This window comes from Balaenoptera borealis, assembly GCF_965194805.1.
Source record: "Balaenoptera borealis genome assembly, chromosome: 5".
NCBI lineage: Eukaryota > Metazoa > Chordata > Mammalia > Artiodactyla > Balaenopteridae > Balaenoptera > Balaenoptera borealis.
The window spans coordinates 50,092,233-50,115,843 of NC_138862.1; the positions used below are offsets into that span (position 1 = coordinate 50,092,233).

Sequence of the window (23,611 nt, forward strand, 5' to 3'; positions counted from 1 at the left end):
TAGAAAAATTATTTTTCCTCCCCTGAAATGCCAAGGCATGACTTGATAGAGGTGGTGAATTAGGTCCCAAAAGTCTCCATGAGACTTTCCCAAGCTACCCCAAATAAATATACAATCCATTTTAAAACCCTGTGTTTTCCCACAAAGATAATTTTAAGCTCTAGCAATAAACATACAATATAAGAACAGTGTGCTTTCTGTTCTAAGTAGCTTCAAAGTAGGTTCCCAGCTTCTACCCCCAACCTAATTTCTGCCTTAAGTCCCTCCTATTCAGGAAATTTGTTAGCACTACCATATTATCAATGGAAAAATTATAATAGCATACAACCACAATTTATATGCATATGTGTACTCACAATCTGCTGAGAATAGGGCATATGTGTTTTAAAATCCATAAAAATATGTCTTGAGAGTTTCAATTCAGTTAAGTCTGGCGTGTTCAGATATTTAGAGCAAACAACAGGTTTTTAAGGTGTTTGGCTTACCCTGACAATTCACCATGATGTAGATGTCTCCATTAAGCCTGTCAGCTCCCCCTTGAGCAAGAGAAAATCAAATCAAAGCTCAACAGACATGAAGAGCATGGTTTGCTGCTATGGTCTTCATGGTGGATATAGATTTCTAAACAATCAATGAAGTCGTGGTGTTGTAAATTGATTTCTGAGATGGGCAGTGGTGTACCCCAGAGCTGTTTTTTCCTTGCCACACACTGCTTTACTGGTCACTCATAGCCATGTGTTTAGATCAGTATCCCAACATGTAAGAGATTATTGGACTGCTGCAAAGTGAAACAATGTAAAGGTTGGTTTAAGCTGCTAAAATTGAAAAGCATCTCAAATAATAAACATGTAAGCCCAGTGATATCCTGGACTCCCAAGCAAAAATGTCAGAAAGGGACCCCACGTCCTTTTTAAGTTGCAGATTAAGTAAATTTTTAGTCTCCTTGGGAAACCATCCAGAAGGGGAAAGGATCCATTTAACACATGCTTCTCTTTTGATATGCTGATCTCTCTTGACTTCCTTAATTCATTTCACACAAGCCAGAGAGCTGAACTTCCACCATTTTTGTTGTGTGCGTGTGAAAGAAGCTTATGGCGTCTACTTTCCAAACTTAAATCCTGCAACTAAATGCATTAGACTTGCAGAAAGTTTTATGAAATACTTCGAAGTCTTCTCTAATCTTGACTATAAAGGTGTATTTAATTTACTTAACTCTTTCTAAGCCTGCTTCACACTAGAAGCAAGGAGAGGAAACTTAATATGCAGGTGCCAAAGAACAAGCATATCTTTTTGAAAAATTTGTTTGGGTACTGTGAGATTGTACTTTCCAAAAAGGGCCACAACAGTGTCTCCTGTCCCACATTCCCTTCTTTGATGGTCCTCCTATCAGGAGATGGGTGTTTATGTTCCTTCCCCTTGACTCTGTTGTGACTACAACAGAGATGATGCAGTGAAGCTAGTTGTAAAAAGTGATACAGTTTTGCTAAGTTCTCTTGGGACACTCCCTCTTAGAACATAGCCATTGGGCTGGAGGTAATTCAAGCAACTCCATGGAGAAGCCCACTGGAAAGGAACCAATAACCTGAAACTTCTCACCAGCCCTGAGTGAGCCACTGTGGAAGTTGATCCTTCAGTTCAGCTGAGCCCCTCCTCAGCTCACTGTCATGTGGTGTGGTGCAGTGGTTGTCCCTACTGAGCTGGGTACAAATTGTAGATGTGTGAGCAACATAAATGATCATCATTGTATTTTTGAATTTGGGAGTGTTGTTAGGCAGCAAAGCATCGCTGTACCAGGGAATTATACTTAACCTTGTGGGGACCTAAATTTGTCAGTGTTCTTTTCCTCAGTAACAGGGGTTGGCAAACTTTGGTCTGCAGGCTAAATCATGGCCCATAGCTAAGCATAGTTTCTACATTTTTAAAGTGTTATCAAAAAGAAAAACCCAGGGCTTCCCTGGTGGCGCAGTGGTTGAGAATCTGCCTGCCAATGCAGGGGACACAGGTTCGAGCCCTGGTCTGGGAAGATCCCACATGCCGTGGAGCGACTAGGCCCGTGAGCCACAATTGCTGAGCCTGCGCGTCTGGAGCCTGTGCTCCCCAACAAGAGAGGCCGCGATAGTGAGAGGCCCGTGCACCGCGATGAAGAGTGGACCCCACTTGCCACAACTAGAGGAAGCCCTCGCACAGAAACGAAGACCCAACACAACCATTAATTAATTAATTAATTAATTTTAAAAAAAAAGAATAAAGAGACTTTATTAAAAAAAAAAAATACTAGCTCCCTCCTTCTAAAAAAAAAAAAAAATATGAAGTGCTGCCTTCTTTAAAAAAAAAAAAAAAAAAAAAAAAACCCAAAACAAACAAGCAAACAAAAACACCAAGAATGGGTGACAGAGACTATATGTGGCCTGCAAAGACTAAAACATTTACTATTTGACACTTGACAGAAAAAGTTTGATGACCTCTGCTGTATAACAATCCACCTTCTTTCAGGTACTTAGTGTGAATTAGTACCACTGGTTTTGTGCTGGAAGAAAAACTTGGCAACATTAGTAACTCTCAGAAACCTTTCTCTAAGGAACCTACCATAGCCTTCTTCCCACAGCTAAGTTAAACTTCAAAAGCAGTTGCACATTTTCTTGAGTGTCCTCGTGCAAATGTGTTGATTTTCCCATTAAGATACAATAGGCCATAGTTCAGGAAAATATATTTGGGTGTGATATACCTCAGAATTGTAAATCATTGAGCAATTTTTAGAAAACATTTGCTGGAAATCTGGAAATAGACATACTACCCTCTTCTCTCTCCTTTCAAACACATACAGCTGTTACATCTATAACTTCTTATCTGAGGTTGAAATAATATGAATTTGAGGGGAAGGATATTTGTATACATTTGTATTTGTATTATATATTATGATTGAATACTGGAACTAAAGGTTTCTAAGACCAAAATTGAACTAGAAAATGTGAACACATAATACCAAAAATTTTAGCATTTCTTCTTAGGTGACTGAATTGATAAATTAAGACACCATGGCAAAGTCAACTACCAGCCTAGACTTATACTAAGCAGCTGTGCTGTTCCATGGGCTCAAGGTGCCAGTAAAATCATAGGATCTGGCCAAAAAATCATTTGCTCATAGTTGCTCTTACATTAGACATTTTCATCACACCTCTAATTTTATATTCAATGACTGCTGATATCCAAACTTTTATCAATGTACTATGAAGAGTAAGAGTATTTTAGTGTAATAGTATTTGGCTTTAGACAGGACAATAATGTAAGTTTGGGATTTTGAAATCTGCTTACCTTCTCCAGTGAATTGTGGCTAGTGGGTGGGGAGCTGTCTGGGAAAAAGTAGATGTGGCAGAAATCTTTCTTACCTGACACATAAGGAGGTGGATTCATACCCACACATCGTATATTTGTTCTGTGGATTTTTTTCTTTTTGATAAAATTACTTACTGTGTTTGAAAGCTATAGATTTGAGTTGGTAAAAATTTTAATTAGAAATATCTTTGCCATTTAAACTGCCATCACTTTGCCATTTGCCAGTGAAATGTGTCAATACAAAATCATGAATATCAAAGAAATGATTTTCACAGTTAGCATACTTTTAAGTACTGGCTCACTCTGTTCTTTACCAGGGGTCTCAGGGATTTTTAGAGAGAACAACATAATGCAGGTCTTATAAGACTGCAGTTAAGCCCTTGATAGGTTGGAAATTGCTGTGGAGCTTTAATTTTTGAAATATGTTTTCAGCAAAAGCTAAAATAGACGTGATGATATAAAGAAGCAAAACAAATAACAACCTTTCAAAAAGATTCAATATAATTGTTACAAAGTGAAAAACCTTTTAGAACCACTCCCATACATTTCAGCAAGAATTGTGTTGTTTTGCATTACAGTTTTTATAGAGCTTCTGTAATATTGGTTCATAAAATGTGTGCAGAAATTATCTACGGAGGTTGGAGGTAGAAAAGACCTGCTAGAGCATCTATTTCATTTACAAGCCATCAATAACTAATGTAGGACACACAGTAATGCAACACTAAGGTTATACATTTAAACACAGAAGTCAGGAAATGCAAAAATCAAGGATCTCATAATAACTTCAAACACCCACAGTGCACAGATAAAATATTTTTGATTGCTAATTATACTGTTAAGTGTTATACCTTAAAATGAAGCACATGAAATATGAACAGGCTAATGTTCCCTTGAGATACTTAAGTTGCATTTCCTGGCTTTTATGTTTAAATTGGAAACTTTAAAATTTCATTGACATAGATTTTTATTTTTCATTTCCTTCCTTTATTTTTGAAGAAAATGAAAAAAAAAAAAGTTGTCCATTGATCACCAATGTCGTTAACAGTGCTAAGAGTTACACTTAGCCTCCATAGAGCTTTCTGAAGTGATTTTAAAATTAGACTGGTAAAATTAACCCGAATTATGGCCACAGTCCTCAGGATGTGGTCTTCCATGTTTCTGAGCATGGGTCTGATGTGGTTGGACCCTTTCGTTTAAACATGGAGCTGCCTTCCCTAAATAAATAGACTCTGTGTCGTGTTTGTAGATTTCTAAATTTTACAAAGTACAATTTGAAAGGAATATGGGGTATTTATATGTCCACATCTGATAAATTTTGATTTGAGGAAGCCTTTTTAAGAGGATAGAGGCTCCCTTTCAAAACACTACTCTTAATAAGAATAATTAAAAGGAAGAGGATAGGTAAAGAGCTATCCATGCAGAACACAGCAGTAGAAAAAATACCTGGGCTGTGAAATTGGAAATGGAATATAAACTTAAATCAGAGAATTGATCATGGCAAAGACATCGATGGGGTAAAGAAAAGAAGGACTTAGGAAGTAGGTAACAACCTTCATTGATTCTCTACTGTTTATGGTGTAAAGTCCAAATGCCTAATACCATAAAGTCTCCCCAATTTACCTCCAGCTTACCTCTTGTGTTAGGCAGAGTCATGGACCCCCAAGATGTCCATGTCCTAATCCCCAGAACCCGTGGCTATGTTACTGTACATAGCAAAAGAAATTTTGCAGATATGTTTAAGGATCTTGAGATGAGGTGATTATTCTGGAATATCTGATGTGGTTAAGGATCTTGAGATAGGGTGATTATTCTGGAATATCTGAGTGGGCCCAGTGTAATCATGTGGGTCCTTACAAGGGACAGAGGGAGGCAGGAGAGTCAGAGAAGGAGACACACAGTAGAAGCAGAGGTTGGAGTTATGCAGTTGCTGGCTTTGAAGATGGAAAATGGCCATAGGCCCAGGAATGCAGGTGGCCTCTAGAGGCTGGAAAATCAAGGAATGGATTCTGAGCCTCCAGAAGGAGGGCAGGCCTGCTGATACCTTGATTTTAGCCCCATAAGAACCATTTGGTCTTCTGACCTCCAAAATTATAAGACAATAAATTTGCGTTGTTTTTAAGCCACCAATTCTGTGATAATTTGTTACAACAGCAATAAGGAAATTAATACACCTCTATATACTCATAATAATAACATCGTATTACTTTGTGTCAAACATGCCATCTATTATAAGACAAAACTAATTTCATAAGAGACTTGGAGGTGTGTACAAAACACAAACATTTGTTTTATGAGTTAATTGCTTATCTTAATCAATGCAATATAAAATATTATCTTTTTAAATATGACAATCAAATTTGAGCCCAAGTTTTCCTTACAGTCAAAATCTAAAGATTCTTCTGATTTTCTTTAGGCTATTGGAAATTGTGTAGTTTGATTTTGATATGTTGCTTTTCATAACCCACACTCACAATTTCTTTAGAGATAGACATTGTCATTTCGAGGTGTTCTGTTTGCATTTGCTTCTTGTTAATTCATAGATCCTTTTTTTCTTTAATTGAATTATATGTTGTTGGAAGTTTAATAGCTTCTCTTGAAAACCTAGGAGAAACATTTGTCAGGCAGATGGTGGTGCCCCAGAGATAGTCCTCATGATGTATGAATCAGCCATGCTATGCTTCACTGCCTTTAAAAGTCTTATGATTTATTCTCAAACATTGGCAATGTCTTCTGTCTCTAATTGCGTTACCTGGATGTGACAGACAATCTTCTGCATACTCAAGCTGCCTCATAGTGTAATCTTTTTTGAAGACATTTAAGTGACAATTAGAGATACATATTTCAGTGAAAATTCAATTGCATGTAACACTACCAGTGCAAGAACTCAAGTGAGTTAATGAACAAACACCTTTTAGGCAGGCTAGTTTCCTATACTCAGGGCAAAACAATTGGGTTGCATCTTGCTCCTCTGCTTTTCAGCTGAGAAGATTATTTTATATTGATTATTTGATACATCTTGATTTTTAGAGACATCAAACAAAAAACTTGCCCTTTGGGGATCCAGAAAATATGGTAATAATATGAATAGCTAACACAGCACAGCCCAGATGAGGAAACTGAGGCTGGGATAAGATAAATAACTTCCCCAAGATCACAGGGTTAGCAGGTAGCAGAGGTAGCACTCACATAGAGTGTGTTCTCTCTCTCTCTCTAAAGCCTAGGCTTTTAGCCACTGCACCCCTCACCCCCTCTCCTGTTCTCACAAGTTAGTCTATTACTAAACTTCTTGGTGATTCATCAACATGTGGTCTTCTTTCCAGCCTCTGTGTGGTTGGGTACATGGTCTCTACTTCTCCACCTGGCAACTTCTCTGAGCAGAATGGTTAAGGAAATGTGTCTTAGGCTTAAGTGACTAGAGTTCTGCCCCCACCACTTACTAACTAGGCCTCAGCAGCCTCATTCCTAAAACACAGATTACTTGGTTTATGTCTCATAGGTTTGCAGTGAGGATTAAGTGAAATAATACAGATAAAGTATTTAGCAACAATGCCAGGGACATAAGAAATTATACTTAATGAGAAGGATAAGAGGAAGAAAATAAGAATGACACATATGTTACTTTCTTTCCAACAACTTCTACCATTTCTCATAGCATAAAATTCTTATCCCCCTCAATTCAGTGATAGTCAGGAAACACATTTTGACCATCGGCTTTGTGCTAGTTTTACTATCATCAAGGGAATCAGTGGTGCTACAAGAATTGTAAAGATGCTTGTAATGGGGAGAGCTTCCATGTGGTGTCAAAGAAAAACAGAGTCAGACACTAGTTAAAGGTGGTAAAGACAGATTTTTTTCTGTATTTTCACAGTAGGGGAAAAGAGACTTCAGTGTGGGACTGAGCTCAATTCCTAATACAATAAGGACAAATGAGGATTTACAGCCAAAGAGCAGAGTCAGCAGGGTCAGTAGGGGGAAAATTACTAAGAGGAGACATCAAGGGTTGTGGGATTCTTGCTAAACCAATTTAATAAGACTCTTGCTGAAGACAAGGTGATCAGATATCAAAATGAGAGATAAGAACTTGTTGAGATATGAAGAGTGATCAGATATCAAGGATACAGGAATGACTTATCAGAGTTCTTGCTAAAACTGGGTTTAGCAGAGATGGACATGGAAGGCCAAGTCAAGGCCATGTCAGGAAAAAGGCTCAGAGAAGCCTAACTAAATTTTGGTCAAGGAGAGAGTCTTTGTCAGGGGCAATCAATGGCCAGCTGTGAGGGAAGACCCTCTTTTCCTCTCAATATTCTCTTTCCTCTTCCTGCTTTAGTTAACATAACATTTGTTGGCAGACTTTTATTGGGTAGACTTATGTAAGGCCCTTTCTTTGCAAGTAGTGCTTGCAGAAGGAGGGTTGACAGGAGACTCTCCAATCAGTGTGTTAATCAGAGTGTTATCTTGCCGTGATGCTCAAAAATAATCTAGGAACCTCCCTCAATTATAACTTGGAAGTGAGTAGCTGAGCTCTGATGAGGTATTTTAAGGATTAGAAGTCTCAAAATTTGAAGAGCAGGGATATTTGGTTTTTGTTATGTAGGCCCCTCTATTCTATACCAAAAGTTACGTTTCTAGGTCTGGGGCAACACAGTTGCAAGGAGCCCATGTGAGTTACTGCTCCTTATTGCTGGGTGAATCTAGAAGATGACATTATCTACTACCTATTCTGGATACTACATCACTCACAGTTCCCTGATCTGAATAGGCACTGGATCTCAATGAAATTATAACAATTTTTTTTTTTTTACTGAAGAATCTTAAATGACTTTATGTTTTCTTCTTACAGGGTAGGCTGTCCCTTTCACTAAACAACAAGGCTTTTAAATTCTCACATTTACTGATTACACTTCCTCTGAGGTATTTGTAAAACCCTTTACTTGTTCCAAAGATATGGTAAACTAAATGATAATGTCTCTTTAGAAGCATTTTCTGCATGGTTGACTTAATGTTGATGGATCACTTTTACCTTAGAAATAAATGTGTATGTGAATGCACACACACATGCCACATAGACACATATACATGTAGATCCAGCAGGAGCAAAGAGGAATAGTTTGGTGCCATTTAAATAAAAGCTTTGATTTCAGAAGAAAATTGGAAGTTAGAGACAAATCTCAAAGAAGGGAAAAATTTTAGAAACGTGGGAGAAACCACTATTTTCGCTATTCTCTGATCTTTGGTATATTATTTATCTAGTGGGTTGCAGCGAACTTTAATATTTGAAAAAGGTCAGATTCACGTACCATATTTGAATAATGTAGGCAGCAGGGGTCTAGAGAATTATCATACTTAGACGAGGAAGTGTGATTTTCCAGGCTGGACTCATTTCTGCCCCTGATTTGTTGTTTGACCTGAAGTGAGTCATTCTCTTCTTTGTCTGTCAATGGTGATAATGAGATCTCTTTTTTCCCTTTCTAATATAGATGTTGTGAAGAATGAAATAATCTGCTAACTGACCTTTCCCCTTTATATACTACCTCCTGAAACTACCTACATACTACCTTCTGAAAACACTGCTTTGCACCCAATCCCCCTGTTCAAAAATCCCTATATCTTCCCCATGGTATGATATCCAAAGTCCTCCTCATTTTAATCCCAAGCAATTGCTGACCATCTTCAATGTGCTAGACTTTGTACTGTGCACTTTTAATAAAAACCCTTAGTCTTCAGACCACTGTGAGCATAGCTATTAATGCTCACACCCTTTTAAGTATAAAGAAAATCTTCAACAGCACAAGTTTGAAGACAGGCCCATTGGATTCTTGGCTTTTGCTCTTTCCACATGCAATTTCATGCTGTTGCTACTTAGGTCTTACCTTTACACACACACACACACACACACACACACACACACACGATCTTTTCTTTAGAACTTTATGTTTATGTCCCACCTGCTTTCATAAAGGATTCAAAGTGGGACAATAAAATTCAGGTGTATAACAACACCATTGCATTAGAAATAAAGAAAACAAGAACTATGTAAAGGAGAAGGAAACAGGCATTTTATCTCCGGAATGTATCCCCAAACCATTTACTTACTACGGTTGTACTGCCACCAATACAAGCTTCTTGCATGGCTGCAGCAGTGGCCACCTACATTTAGATTCCCACTCCACTGTAGCCTATACCATTCAAGTTCTATACAGAGGGTACAGTGACTATTTTAAAACATAAACCATGGCATCTGCTTAAAATATTCGACTGATTCCCATTATATTTGGGGTACAATGTCATGATCTCTCTACCATGATCTTCAGGGCTATATATGATCCATTTCACACTCAGATCTCAATCTTCAATTCTTTCCCTTCCTCATCCACTTCTCTTCAATCATTGATGACCTTCTTAGGACAATACATCCTGCCCCAGGTTGTTTTGCTTTTGTTGTTACCCAACCCTCGTATGTTCTAACCCTAGATCTTCATGTGAATAGTCCCTTCTCATCATTCAGATATTAACTCCTAGTTTGCTAGTTCTAGGTCAGTATATGTAAACATACACCATCCTTTTTTTTAATGGCTGCATGGTATTTATCATACGGATGCAACTTGATTCAGTTAACCTTTCTTCTACCAGTAGGCATTCAGGTTCTGCCCAGTGTTTTCCAACTACAAAAGAGAAAATACATCTGCTATATGAATGACTACATATGCATATCAACATACTCGAAGGAGATTATTTATAAAAATAATTGCATGAATTGAAATTACTAGATCAAGAAGTATGGAATGATTGTTTTTGATAAATTTTGCCAAGCCAGAGAGTTTGATTTTATTTAATTTTATTTTTTCAGCTTTATTGAGGTAAAATTGACAAATAAAAACTGTGTGTATTTAAGGTGTACTACATGATGATTTGATATATGCATACAGTGTGAAATAATTATCTCAATCAAGTTAATTAACAAATCCATCACCTCACATATTTACTTCTTTTTTTGGTTTGAATGTGGAAGATCTATTCTGTTAGCAAATTTCAAGCATATATAGTATTATTAGCCATAGTCATCACACTGTATATTAGATCCCCAGAACTTATTCATCTTATAAGTGAAGGTTTGTACCTTTGACTAACATCTACCCATTTTTCCCACTCAGCCCTTGGTAACTACTCTTCTACTCAGATAGTTTAATTTTAAAGCATAATTTAGTGAATTTTTAAAGACTAAGCTAAGGTACTCATAATGTGTAGCTTTATGAAGCTCTAACTTGATCCAAGGATAGAGCTTAGAAAACCTTCAGGATTGGTTGGTTTAAATGATTTTCCTTGATGTTCACTTTTCTTAGCAGGTCTCTAGATATGAATTATTTCCTGAACACTGCCTCCTGTATTCCTTGTTACTAACCAAAGGATGAGCCAGAGCCTTAGTGGTAAGGAATAAAAGCAAGAGTTGGCCTCCTGCTATGCACACTGGAAAGCCTGAGCTGTATATTTGCCTGGATGCAGGGTCCCAAGCTTCTCTATGGGGATGAGCCAGGGGTCTCCATTTACTGAACACCCATCCTCTGCCTTCTGCATGTTCAGAAGGGCTAGCGCTGAGGTTGCCTCCTCATGTTTCTTCTGACTACACCAACAAAAAGCAGTCTTTCCTTTTTCTTCACTCCTTCCACACTTACTGGCTACACTATTTACTTGGTCCTAAAAATACACTATACCTTATAACTTATTATTTATCCCTTTTATATGTCTTCCTTCTCTCACTTGGGTTGTGTGGTGCTCAAGGGCAGCCTCTCTTATTTCCAAATCTCATTCAGCAACTCACTCATTCTAAAACAAAAAGCAAGAATGATTATTTTACTGACTGTCCACACAGCTGATAGGATCTGTGCCTCTCTGCACTCTTCAAACCAGTATCCCTTCGGCCTATGATCATCCAGCAGGAGGCTACTTACCCTTAGCAGGAGCTGATCTCAGGTGTGGAATATTTTCCTTCGATATGAATGTCATACCAGGATGAACCTTGACCTTGGCTTCATTAGCTGTTTTCTAACCAACTGAACCCATGACTAAACATTTTTAGGGCAAGATTTCCATTATGGCTCATTGTTAAGCTGACTCTAAGAAGAAAACAAGCTATAGCCTTGGAGGAAAAAAGCATCAAAAGGTTGCCAGTGAGAGAAAATTGGGGTTATATGGTACGCTTCCTCAGTACACTTCCTCCGTAATGAGCGATGAAGTGATCCATTTATATATGATCCATATATATATATATATCTCAAAAGACTGCTGAAATTAAATTTCTAGATGCAGTCATTATTGATGTTTTCATATCCTGGCACAGTAGCATTTGACAAGCCTGCACAATTTTTTGCTTTTGCTGCTGCAAAGCTAACTGTTTTAACAGTGCATACACTGCTAGGAAGCTTTTGTTCTGATTTTTTCTGGAAACTTTTCATATTATGGACACTCAGTCCATTTGATTGACAGGTTGTTTCCACGAGATACCTTAAAAGGCTGCAGGTACTACTTTTGGCCTGTTCCTAGGAAGAGAGCATTGACTGTATCCAGTGCTCTTTGAAATGAGGGATTAGGCATCTAGGTACCATGACCCACAACATTACCAAAATTAGTTGATTTTGTGTAAATTTTAATTTATTAAGTTGGGCATTTGATATTGGTAATTATTGTCTTGTTACTCTTTGTTATGAAAAGATAGCCATTGTGTAGAAGGCTTAGCACAGTTGATGTAGCCACTTGTTTATGAGTGGTTAGCATTATTTGAGTTTTCATGCTGTTGCTACTCAGTATTTGACATGCAAGCTGTAGTAAAGGGGTGATTTAGACTCCACAAACCTTTTTGTCTCATTTTAGGTTTTGAAGTTTAGACCTTTTGAAACCACTTTTATCCAAAGTCAAACTTAAGAAACTAAGGTTATCTCTGTAATAAATGTATTTTTAGCAAAGGCAATTTTTTTCCTAGACATTGATGGCTTCACTTAGCAGCTCTTAAACCAATAGCCCTTTTTAGGAGTAAAGACTATTATATGTAATTTTTTAAAGCCTCAGTATATTGTGGCATTTCTTGGCCCACAAAAATGCCATAAATGCTTTCAGGTGAACTTAATTTTTAAAATCTTTACAAATGCTTTGCTTTTGCTTAAGTATTTTACTGCTTTTCTTTACTTCTGTCTTTGAAGTCCATTATAAAATTCTTTTAATTGTTTAAATATCTCTCTTCTACCATTTATTCATTCAATTCACATTTATTGAGCACTAACTCTTTCTTATGTAATATGAAAACATGCCTGCTGATAAAGCAGTTTCATCTTTGCTTGGGATGGTACCAACGTTTGAACATCAAGTAAACATTTTTAGAAAGGCCAGTATTTGCGTATTGATATGTCAGATAGGATGCTATGTAACGGTACAAAAACTGAGTATTTCTAATCAGAGGATGTTGGAGATAGTAGAATAAATAAAGGCTATATGAGTAGTCAGGGGACTTTGCTAAGTCCATATGTGGTATAAAGAAATACATACAACACTGCAGACTGAAAAAACTCTGACCATGGAGAATTTGTCATTTGGTATCCCTCACTTCCCGAGGCAATAGACTATTTGATGATTATGAACAAGCTTCTTTAATGCCCATCTTTATTCAAGCAAAGATTCAGAATTTAAAAAATTGTCTCAAGCTATTTCCTTCAGGTTGGATTGTGTGAAGCTGTTGTCTTCATCCCGCATTGATAAATGTCAAACATGTGAGTGTATTTTAATCACAATCCTCATATTGATAAAAGTTGTGGCTGTGAGTTGGTGATAAAATTGAAACAATTAACATTTTTAACCTTTTATTTGGGGAAATTTCAAACACACACATATTAAATGGAATAGTATAATTAGCCCCTCTGTGCCCATCACCCAGCTTAAAATATTATCAATGTTCAGCCATTCTTGTTTTATCTTTGCTTCCACCCACTCACCAGCCCTACTCAATTATTATTTGTAGTATTTGAAGTTCTTTTTTGTGAGATATAATTTAAAGACATTGAAATGCACAAATCTTAGCTGTACAATTTTCACAAATAAGTACATTCTTGTAACTCCACCTATACCATGATCAGCAGTGGGATTTGTATTTATTATTGTGGCTGCTATAAATTCTGTAGGTATTCATATGCAAGAGAGGGAAATGCTCTCTCAGTCTTCTCCCTGATGCTCAGACCTGGCAGTGGGATCTTATACATGGGCTTAGGGGACATTAGACGAATGAGGTTTTGCTTCTAAGCTAAAAGCTTTTTAATATCTTTTACATTATAGGTTCTGAAATATCCTCCCCTTGTGCCTCTTCAAGGCACAAGGAAGAGGAGATAGCTATCATGAACTGGAGGTGGGAGAAGCAGAAGAAGAATCTCCAAGTCCCATGTTAATCTTCAGGATTTTTCCTTTGTTAGGAAACTGACTGAAATTAAAGTCAAGTGATCTATCTCAGGCTTTTACCTAAGTGAGAAAATATTTGTTTTTTCTTTGATCCTTTGTTTTTGAACTATAACTTAGTAGCTTTACCTTACCCTTGGATTTTTCTAACCTCTTAATGAATCAGGAAATTGATAAAATTCTAATTTATCCTGGTATGTCTTAGCTGTGGTTGTTGAAGTGACATAAATGTGGTTGAGAGGCAGGTGAGACATAGAAGAATATCTGGGGCATATTAGAGGTGAAAAGCAGTCGTGTGGCTTGAAAAAGTTCTACTTTGTCTGTTTTTCCTCCTTCTGGCTTTGTTCAGCTCAACCAGTTCAAAATACAATCACTACTGACGAATAAGCCCTTGATTCTATACATTGGAGATACATGCAATATTTTTTCTTCTGCTGGCATTGGAAATTACAAACCAACACAGAAATATTTTAAAAATGAAGTCAGAATTCTTCACTTGTTGCCAAAAGATAGTTGCTTATTCATAGTCAGTGGCTATTTGCAAGGCTGATCATTATAATTCTGCACAAAACTGCCTGTATTCCTGTGTCACTCTTGAATAATCAAAATCCAGAGTTTCAATAAGGGTGCTCCTCGTTTACCAGGTTAACTCCCCTTATAATGATGTCTACATTCTCACAGACATTTCAGAGCTGAGAATTTATTGCATAGGGCACAAATTCATTGGATATGCAGTGTAAATAACCTTATTAAAAATGCAGTGAGAGGATATACATTACTGTTCCGTTGGGTCAGAAGGGTAAACACAACAGGAAAATGAGACATTTACCACTAAGTAGTCCAACTGATTTATTTTACTGTGCCTTTTTCATTTTGAGCCTTTTGAAGCACAGGCTGCCTGAGTACTCTGCCCTCATGCAGGCATTCAATTAGAAATTCTAAATTCTAGAGGGTGTGGGAACTGTCCTGGAGAACAAAGCCAGGAACTTTGTGTTAACCAAAGTTAGAATTGAGATAATATTTCAGGTAAGGGTGAGTTGATAGTAAACCTGCTTTTGCTTTTGTCCTCCAGGGTTTTTTGTTAAGATTCCATATAACATGATGGAGAATTTCTCCCTGCCACTGTCAACAAAACTCAGCTGATCTAGATCCAAACAGTGACACAGCTCTAAGTAGAGACCAGAGCCAAGACAGAGCACGATATACTAACCCTTCAGCTATCTCCTATATACGGTCTATATTTCCTTTTCAACTAGAAATGTTTTGATAGAAGAAAGTTGCTCTCTACTTTTCTGCCTAGAGACAGCACCCAGTATAGTAGTGTGCCAGTAGGAAGAACTCCTCCAGCCAAGTGGTCTTCTGAGACACGAGGTCACATTTTATATAACAGAAGGTACCATGTCAAAGCTGTAATAGTCTCAGAGCCCTTCCCTCAAGGGCCACTTAGCTTTAGCTGTATATACTTTTCTTAGTCCTTCAAACAACAAAATATTTTTAGGTATTTTTAGGAAGTTATCAGTGTCTTTCAAGCTAGTAACACTTGCTATAATAATTATTTACCTGAAAATGATAATGATTATAGATTACTATTTTCTGTATAACAAACATTGTAACTGGAGTGGACTCATGAGAAAAGCATTTAGTATTATGGTGATCCCCAAATAAGTATCATACTTATTTATCCTATAATCTGTATAAGCTGTACATTTCTCTAAATAAATAGCTTGTTGAGACCTACTCATTTGGCTTATTCTCTGGCTTGCAGGGAGAGGATGGGGTACATCTCTCTCTTTTACCCGGCTCCCCAAGGTTTTTGGCTTCCCTGATCCTATTCACACTTGTCCAATGATCAAGATGGTTTCTCAGTTTTCATTGTTAGAAATCTCTTCCTCATGGAAGCAGAATGTTTACTTTAGTTATTTAAATGTTTAAGCTAAATCAGATAGCCTTGTTGCCAACTCTCCGTTCAGTTGAAAGTTCACCTATAATTTATCGTTGGCCCTCCTTATATGTGGTTTGGTTCCCCGTATCCAAGATTCCACAGATCCATTGTGTAGTATTTACTATCGAAAATAAATCTATGTATAAGTGGGCCTTAGCTGTTCAACCCATGTTGTTCAAGGGTCAACTGTAATATGATTCACCGTATATGGATTTTATGGTGCTGAGTTCTGTTCTAAACTTTTACTTGTCTGCCCCATCAGTGTGACAGAACATCTGTTCCCAATTCTGAATATTTTTTTAAAAGTCTGAACTGTTGGTGAAATAAAATTTCTCTTTTTTTGCCTTGTTCAGCTCCTTTAAAAGAGGCCTGGGTTGGGGTTGAGAAGGTGTGGGTTCCATTCCTGCCCTGGCACTACGTAGCCCGATGGTAACATTGGGTACTTAGTCCCAGTGGGCCTCAGTTTTCTCTTTGTCAAATGAAGGGGTTAGGCTAATAATTTTTGATTCCTTCTAGCTCTAAATTTCTCTACTCCACACGTTTTTTTTTTTAATTATTTTAATCCTCATTAATTATACAATACTCATTAATGATGATCAACTGTCCCATTACTTTAAAAATACTAGAACTGAGTCCTAGAAATGTAAGCCTGTGAAGGGATCTGACAAAAATGCCTGGGTTTCTTAACATCATGGCTTGCTTTTAAAATTAACATGATCGGGGTGCAGCCATGGAGTTGTACACCATGAATCTCCCTGCAAGAAAGAACTTGTAGTTAGACATCCACCTCCAGCAGCAGGACCTCAGGAATGCTCTCAGTGTTTGATATGAGGCCAGTCTTCCCGGGTGATCCTCTGTACACTACATGAGAGTACTCTCCAAAGGGCCGTCTTTGCTCTGGAGCTCCCCATCAAGTTAACAAAGACTTTTTCAGGTTTGTATCACTCTGAGGCTTTCTGTGCCCATTTCTGCTCTCTCCCTCCTTCCCTTTCTTTAGCGTCAGATCTTTGTTGTTCCTGAAAGCTTTTCCTGCTCACTTCTGCTTCTTCCTCTTTTGTTTTTCACAGGCACTGCCCATCCCTTACCCCTCAACCCCAGTGGACCTCTTGCTCTCCTCACTTCATCTCAGCACCTCCTCCCAGAAGACCTGAACTGAAACATCAGGGATCCATGCAACATTAGAGGTAAAAACAGATATACTGAAAGATACATTTTCAGGTTTATTTGAAAAAGGCCTTTTTGGTTTTGTTTGTTATTTTGTTTTCTATTGATTTACAGTATTGTGTTAGTTTCAGGTGTACAGCAAATTGATTTGTATATATATATATATTTAGATTATTTTCCATTATAGGTTATTATAAGATATTGAATATAGGTCCTTGTTGTTTATCTGTTATATATATAGTAGTGTGTACCTGTTAATCTCATACTCCTAATTTACACACACACCCCCACATTTCCCCTTTGGTAACAAAAGTTTGTTTTCCATGTCTGTGAATCTGTGTCTGTTTTGTCAATAAATTCATTTGTATTATTTTTTAGATTCCACATATAAGTGATATCATATAATACTTGTCTTTCTCTGTCTGACTTACTTCACTTAGTACATATTCTCTGGTTCCATCCATGTTGCTGCAAATGGCATTTTTTCATTCTTTTTTATGGCTGCATAATATTCTATTGTATATTTGTACCACATCTTCTTTATCAGTCATCTGTTGATGGACATTTAGGTTACTTCCATGTCTTGGCTATTGTAAATAACAATATTTATTTATTGTAAATAAAAATATTGTAATGAACATTGAGGTGTATGTAACTTTTCGAATTAGAGTTTTCATCTTTTCTGGATATATGCCCAGAAGTGGGATTGCTGGATCATATGGTAGCTCTATTTTTTATTTTTATTTATTTATTTATTTATGGCTGTGTTGGGTCTTCGTTTCTGTGCGAGGGCTTTCTCTAGTTGCGGTGAGCGGGGGCCACTCCTCATCGCGGTGCACGGGCCTCTCACTATCGCGCCCTCTCTTGCCGCAGAGCACAGGCTCCAGACGCGCAGGCTCAGTAATTGTGGCTTACGGGCCCAGCCGCTCCACGGCATGTGGGATCTTCCCAGACCAGGGCTTGAAACCGTGTCCCCTGCATTGGCAGGCAGACTCTCAACCACTGCGCCACCAGGGAAGCCCCGATAGCTCTATTTTTAGTGAAAAGGGCCTTTGGTTACATTTCTTTTATCCTTTCTATTTTCTCTCATGGAGTTAAACACTTTTGAAACTGGTTAGGACTCAGAGAATGTAATTTCAACTTTTTGATTTTTGACAGATAAAGAATGAGAGAGATATGAAGTGAGTTGTCCAAGGTCATAACTGGACTAATTAATAATATGACATTTTAGACTCTGTTTCATTGAAGAGGTATCAAGACAGACGAAGTCTCTCTAACCCCTCAGACCAAGCCTCTTACACTTATAGTTTATTGTAACTCCTGCAGCTGTTTGAATGCACATCTCAGCTTGACCAATAATTGACAGTGTGGTCCTTCTTGTTGGTGTCTTTTATAGTCAGAAATAAGGGCCTTACATGGGGGAGAAGATAATTTGAGTCATGAGGCTATTTTTTCTAAGCTGCTTTCAGCCTGGATGTGACTTAAGTCATAGAGGTCTCTCAAACCCCACTTTCCTGCACTGTTAGTGACCAGAAAGGAACATTAACATTTGAATGGGGGTTCAGAGGAGTTGTGGAAATTTGCAACATAGTAATTAGGAACGTAAATTTCTGTAGCAAGAGCAATATGAACACATGAGGGTAAGTGGGTACAGAGCAATGGCAAACAGAAAAGCTCAGGGTTCTCTGCCAAGACCACATCAGCACAGAGTCCTGAAAGCAACCAGACCGGCCTGTAGATGGTAGAAATAGATGAGGCAGATTAAGTCAGAGCCAGGGCCTAGACAGGGAGACTGTGTAACTACATCTGCCTTAGGAAGAGCCAGGTGTATGGGCCTGTGACTAGGGCAGTTACACAAGGCCCAATGCGTAGGATTTAACACAATGTGGTCATCATAAAATTCTTAATGATTTTGCTTTAAATTTGTATTTTGTAGTCAAAATCATCCCAGTGGGATGACGGAGCATGCACTGGGATCTTGGAGCCTCTACTCACACGTGGTCTTGCCTCCTGTCAGGTCCCTATGTCCCCACCTCCCCTGGTTGGGTGTTCAGTAACCCACTCCCTTACTTCCACCTGGTGACTTCTGCTGCCCTCTGTTTCCTGTGGGGACTTAGGGATGGACGTGGAGAGGACACTTGTGAAGGTCTATACTTTCCCTGCTGATATCCTCACTCCCAAGAGAGCAGAATGTTGAAAGGAAATGGAAATCACCATGATAGGGTGAGAGACTATGGAACAGAAAAAGCTTTTTTTCCTTTCTTTTGAACAAGGAGTCCACATTTTTGTTTTGCACTGAGCCTGCAAATTATATATCCAACCCTTGCCTCAGGCTTTCAAAAACATCTTTCTTTGTAAGGGTTACAAATTAATAACAGCATCACCCTTTCCATATTGCTTTCTATACTGTATAGTATATAAAGTATATAGTATAATTATAAAGTATAACTATATATATAATGTAGTGATATTTATGGTATCACTATTTTTCCAAGTCTTATTTCTCAGTTCTGTAGATTCAGGAAATTGATTTTATTTTTCTCTGTAGGTAGAAACCTCTGGAAGACTGATCTATGTCTATTGAACTATAAGAGCCCTATAAATTAATCTGTTTTGAATTGCTAAGTGGTTGGAAATAGGGATATTGGGGTATCAGTGAATTTTCTTGTCAGAAGAGATATTTATTTGGGAAATCTGATGGTATAAAAAACTCAGAAAAAAATTATTTAGATGGAGGAGGAGCTTCAAGATGGTGGAAGAGTAAGACGTGGAGATCACCTTCCTCCCCACAAATACATCAGAAATACATCTACATGTGGAACAACTCCTACAGAACACCTACTGAACGCTGGCAGAAGACCTCAGACCTCCCAAAAGTCTCTTGGTGCTCCAGCCAGGCATCAGGGCTGTGCCTATGAGGTGGGAGAGCCAAGTTCAGGACATTGGTCCACCAGAGACCTCCCAGCTCCATGTAATATCAAATGGCAAAAATCTCCCAGAGATCTCCATCTCAATGCCAAGACCCAGCTTCACTCAATGACCAGAAAGCTACAGTGCTGGACACGCTATGCCAAACAACTAGCAAGACAGGAACACAACCCCACCCATTAGCAGAGAGACTGCCTAAAATCATAATAAGGTCACAGATACCCCAAAACACACCACCAGATGTGGACCTGCCCACCAGAAAGACAAGATCCAGCCTCATCCACAAGAACACAGGCACTAGTCCCCTCGACCAGGAAGCCTACACAACCAACTGAACCAACCTTAGCTACTGGGGGAAGACACTAAAAAAAACGGGAACTACGAACCTGCAACCTACGAAAAGGAGACCCCAAACACAGTAAGTTAAGCAAAATGAGAAGACAAAGAAACACATAGCAGATGAAGGAGGAAGGTAAAAACCCACCAGACCTAACAAATGAAGAGGAAATAAGCAGTCTACCTGAAAAAGAATTCAGAATAATGATAGTAAAGATGATCCAAAATCTTGGAAATAGAATGGAGAAAATACAAGAAACGTTTCACAAGGACCTAGAAGAACTAAAGAGCAAACAAACAATCATGAACAACACAATAAATGAAATTAAAAATTCTCTGGACAGGATCAATAGCAGAATAACTGAGGCAGAAGAACGGTTAAGTGACCTGGAAGATAAAATAGTGGAAATAACTACTGCAGAGCAGAATAAAGAAAAAAGAATGAAAAGAATTGGGGACAGTCTCAGAGACCTCTGGGACAATATTATATGCACCAACATTCGAATTATAGGGGTCCTAGAAGAAGAAGAGAAAAAGAAAGGGACTGAGAAAATATTTGAAGAGATTGTACTTGAAAACTTCCCTAATACGGGAAAGGAAATAGTTAATCAAGTCTAGGAAGCACAGAGAGTCCCATACAGGATAAATTCAAGGAGAAAAACGCCAAGACACATATTAATCAAAATATCAAAAATTAAATACAAAGAAAAAATATTAAAAGCAGCAAGGAAAAAACAAACAAATAACATACAAGGGAATCCCCATAAGGTTAACAGCTGATCTTTCAGCAGAAACTCTGCAAGCCAGAAGGGAGTGGCAGGACACATTTAAAGTAAGGAAAGGGAAAAACCTACAACCAAGATTACTCTATCCAGCAAGGATCTCATTCAGATTTGATGGAGAAATTAAAACAGGTTAACATAAGGTTAACAGCTGATCTTTCAGCAGAAACTCTGCAAGCCAGAAGGGAGTGGCAGGACACATTTAAAGTAAGGAAAGGGAAAAACCTACAACCAAGATTACTCTATCCAGCAAGGATCTCATTCAGATTTGATGGAGAAATTAAAACCTTTACAGACAAGCAAAAGCTAAGAGAATTCAGCACAACTAAAACCGCCTTTACAACAAATGCTAAAGGAACTTCTCTAGGCAGGAAACACAAGAGAAGGAAAAGACTACAATAACAAACCCAAAACAATTAAGAAAATGGTAATAGGAACATATGTATCGATAATTACCTTAAATGTAAATGGATTAAATGCTCCAACCAAAAGACATAGACTGGCTGAATGGATACAAAAACAAGACCCGTATATATGCTGTCTACAAGAGGGCAACTTCAGACTGAGGGACACATACAGACTGAAAGTGAGGGGATGGAAAAAGATATTCCATGAAAATGGAAATCAAAAGAAAGATGCAGTAGCAATTCTCACAGCAGACAAAATAGACTTTAAAACAAAGACTATTACAAGAGACAAAGAAGGACACTACATAATGATCAAGGGATCAATCCAAGCAGAAGATATAACAATTGTAAATATTTATACACCCAACACAGGAGCACCTCAATACATAAGGCAAAAACTAACAGCCATAAAAGGGGAAATCGACAGCAACACAATCATAGTAGGGGACTTTAACACCCCACTTTCACCAATGGACAGATCATCCAAAATGAAAATAAATAAGGAAACTCAAGTTTTAAATAATACATTAAACAAGATGGACTTAATTGATATTTATAGGACATTCCACCCAAAAACAACAGAATACAGTTTCTTCTCATGTGCTCATGGAACATTCTCCAGGATAGATCATATCTTGGGTCACAGATCAAGCCTTGGTAAATTTAAGAAAATTGAAATTGTATCAAGTATCTTTTCTACCACTATGCTATGAAACTAGATATCAATTACAGGAAAAAATCTGTAAAAAATACAAACACATGGAGAATAAACAATACACTACTTAATAACCAAGATATCACTGAAGAAATCAAAGACAAAATAACAAAATACCTAGAAACAAATGGCAATGAAAACACGACGAGCCAAAACCTATGGGATACAGCAAAAACAGTTCTAAGAGGGAAGTTTATAGCAAAACAATCCTACCTTAAGAAACAAGAAACATCTCAAATAAACAACCTAACCTTACACCTAAAGCAGTTAGAAAAGAAGAACAAAAAACTCCAAAGTTAGCAAAAGGAAAGAAATCATAAAGATCAGGGCAGAAATAAATGAAAAAGAAATGAAGGAAAGGATAGCAAAGATCAATAAAACTAAAAGCTGGTTCTTTGAGAAGATAAACATAATTGATAAACCATTAGCCAGACTCATCAAGGAAAAAAAAAGGAGAAGACTCAAATCAATAGAATTAGAAATGAAAAAGGGGAAGTAACAAATGACACTGCAGAAATACAAAGGATTATGAGAGATTACTACAAGCAACTATATGCCAATAAAATGGACAACCTGGAAGAAATGGACAGATTCTTAGAAATGCACAACCTTCCAAGACTGAACCAGGAAGAAATAGAAAATATGAACAGACCAATCACAAGGAATGAAATTGAAACTGTGATTAAAAATCTTCCAACAAACAAAAGTCCAGGACCAGATGGCTTCACAGGTGAATTCTATCAAACATTTAGAGAAGAGCTAACACCTATCCTTCTCAAACTCTTCCAAAATATAGCAGAGGGAGGAACACTCCCAAACCCATTCTACGAGGCCACCATCACCCTGATACCAAAACCAGACAAAGATGTCACAGAAAAAGAAAACTACAGACCAATATCACTGATGAACATAGATGCAAAAATCCTCAACAAAATACTAGCAAACAGCATCCAACAGCACGTTAAAAGGATCATACATCATGATCAAGTAGAGTTTATCCCAGGAATGCAAAGATTCTTCAATATATGCAAATCAATCAATATGATAAACCATATTAACAAATTGAAGGAGAAAAACCATATGATCATCTCAATAGATGCCGAGAAAGCTTTTGACAAAATTCAACACCCATTTATGATAAAAGCCCTCCAGAAAGTCGGCATAGAAGGAACTTACCTCAACATAATAGAGGCCATATACAACAAACCCACAGCTAACATCATCCTCAATGGTGAAAAACTGAAACCATTTCCAGTAAGATCAGGAACAAGACAAGGTTGCCCACTCTCACCACTGTTATTCAACATAGTTTTGAAGTTTTAGCCACAGCAATCAGAGAAGAAGAAGAAATAAAAGGAATCCAAATCGGAAAAGAAGTAAAACTGTCACTGTTTGCAGATTACATGATACTATACATAGAGAATCCTATAGATGCTACCAGAAAACTACTAGAGCTAATCAATGAATTTGGTAAAGTATCAGGATACAAAATTAATGCACAGAAATCTCTGGCATTCCTATACACTAATGATGAAAAATCTGAAAGTGAAATTAAGGAAACACTCCCATTTAC

At 37.6% G+C, this 23,611-nt stretch overlaps 1 protein-coding gene across 4 annotated transcripts in view; it reads left to right on the plus strand.

Annotated features, from left to right (window-relative positions):
* The window catches only part of ZPLD1 (zona pellucida like domain containing 1), a 226,911-nt gene that overhangs the window by 118,326 nt on the left and 84,974 nt on the right, over positions 1-23,611 (plus strand). For all 4 annotated transcript variants that reach the window (XM_082392144.1, XM_082392146.1, XM_082392143.1 and 1 more), the window contains one exon: positions 16,774-16,890. The gene's annotated coding sequence lies outside the window, so the exon portion shown is untranslated. The remainder of the gene's footprint in view (positions 1-16,773; positions 16,891-23,611) is intronic.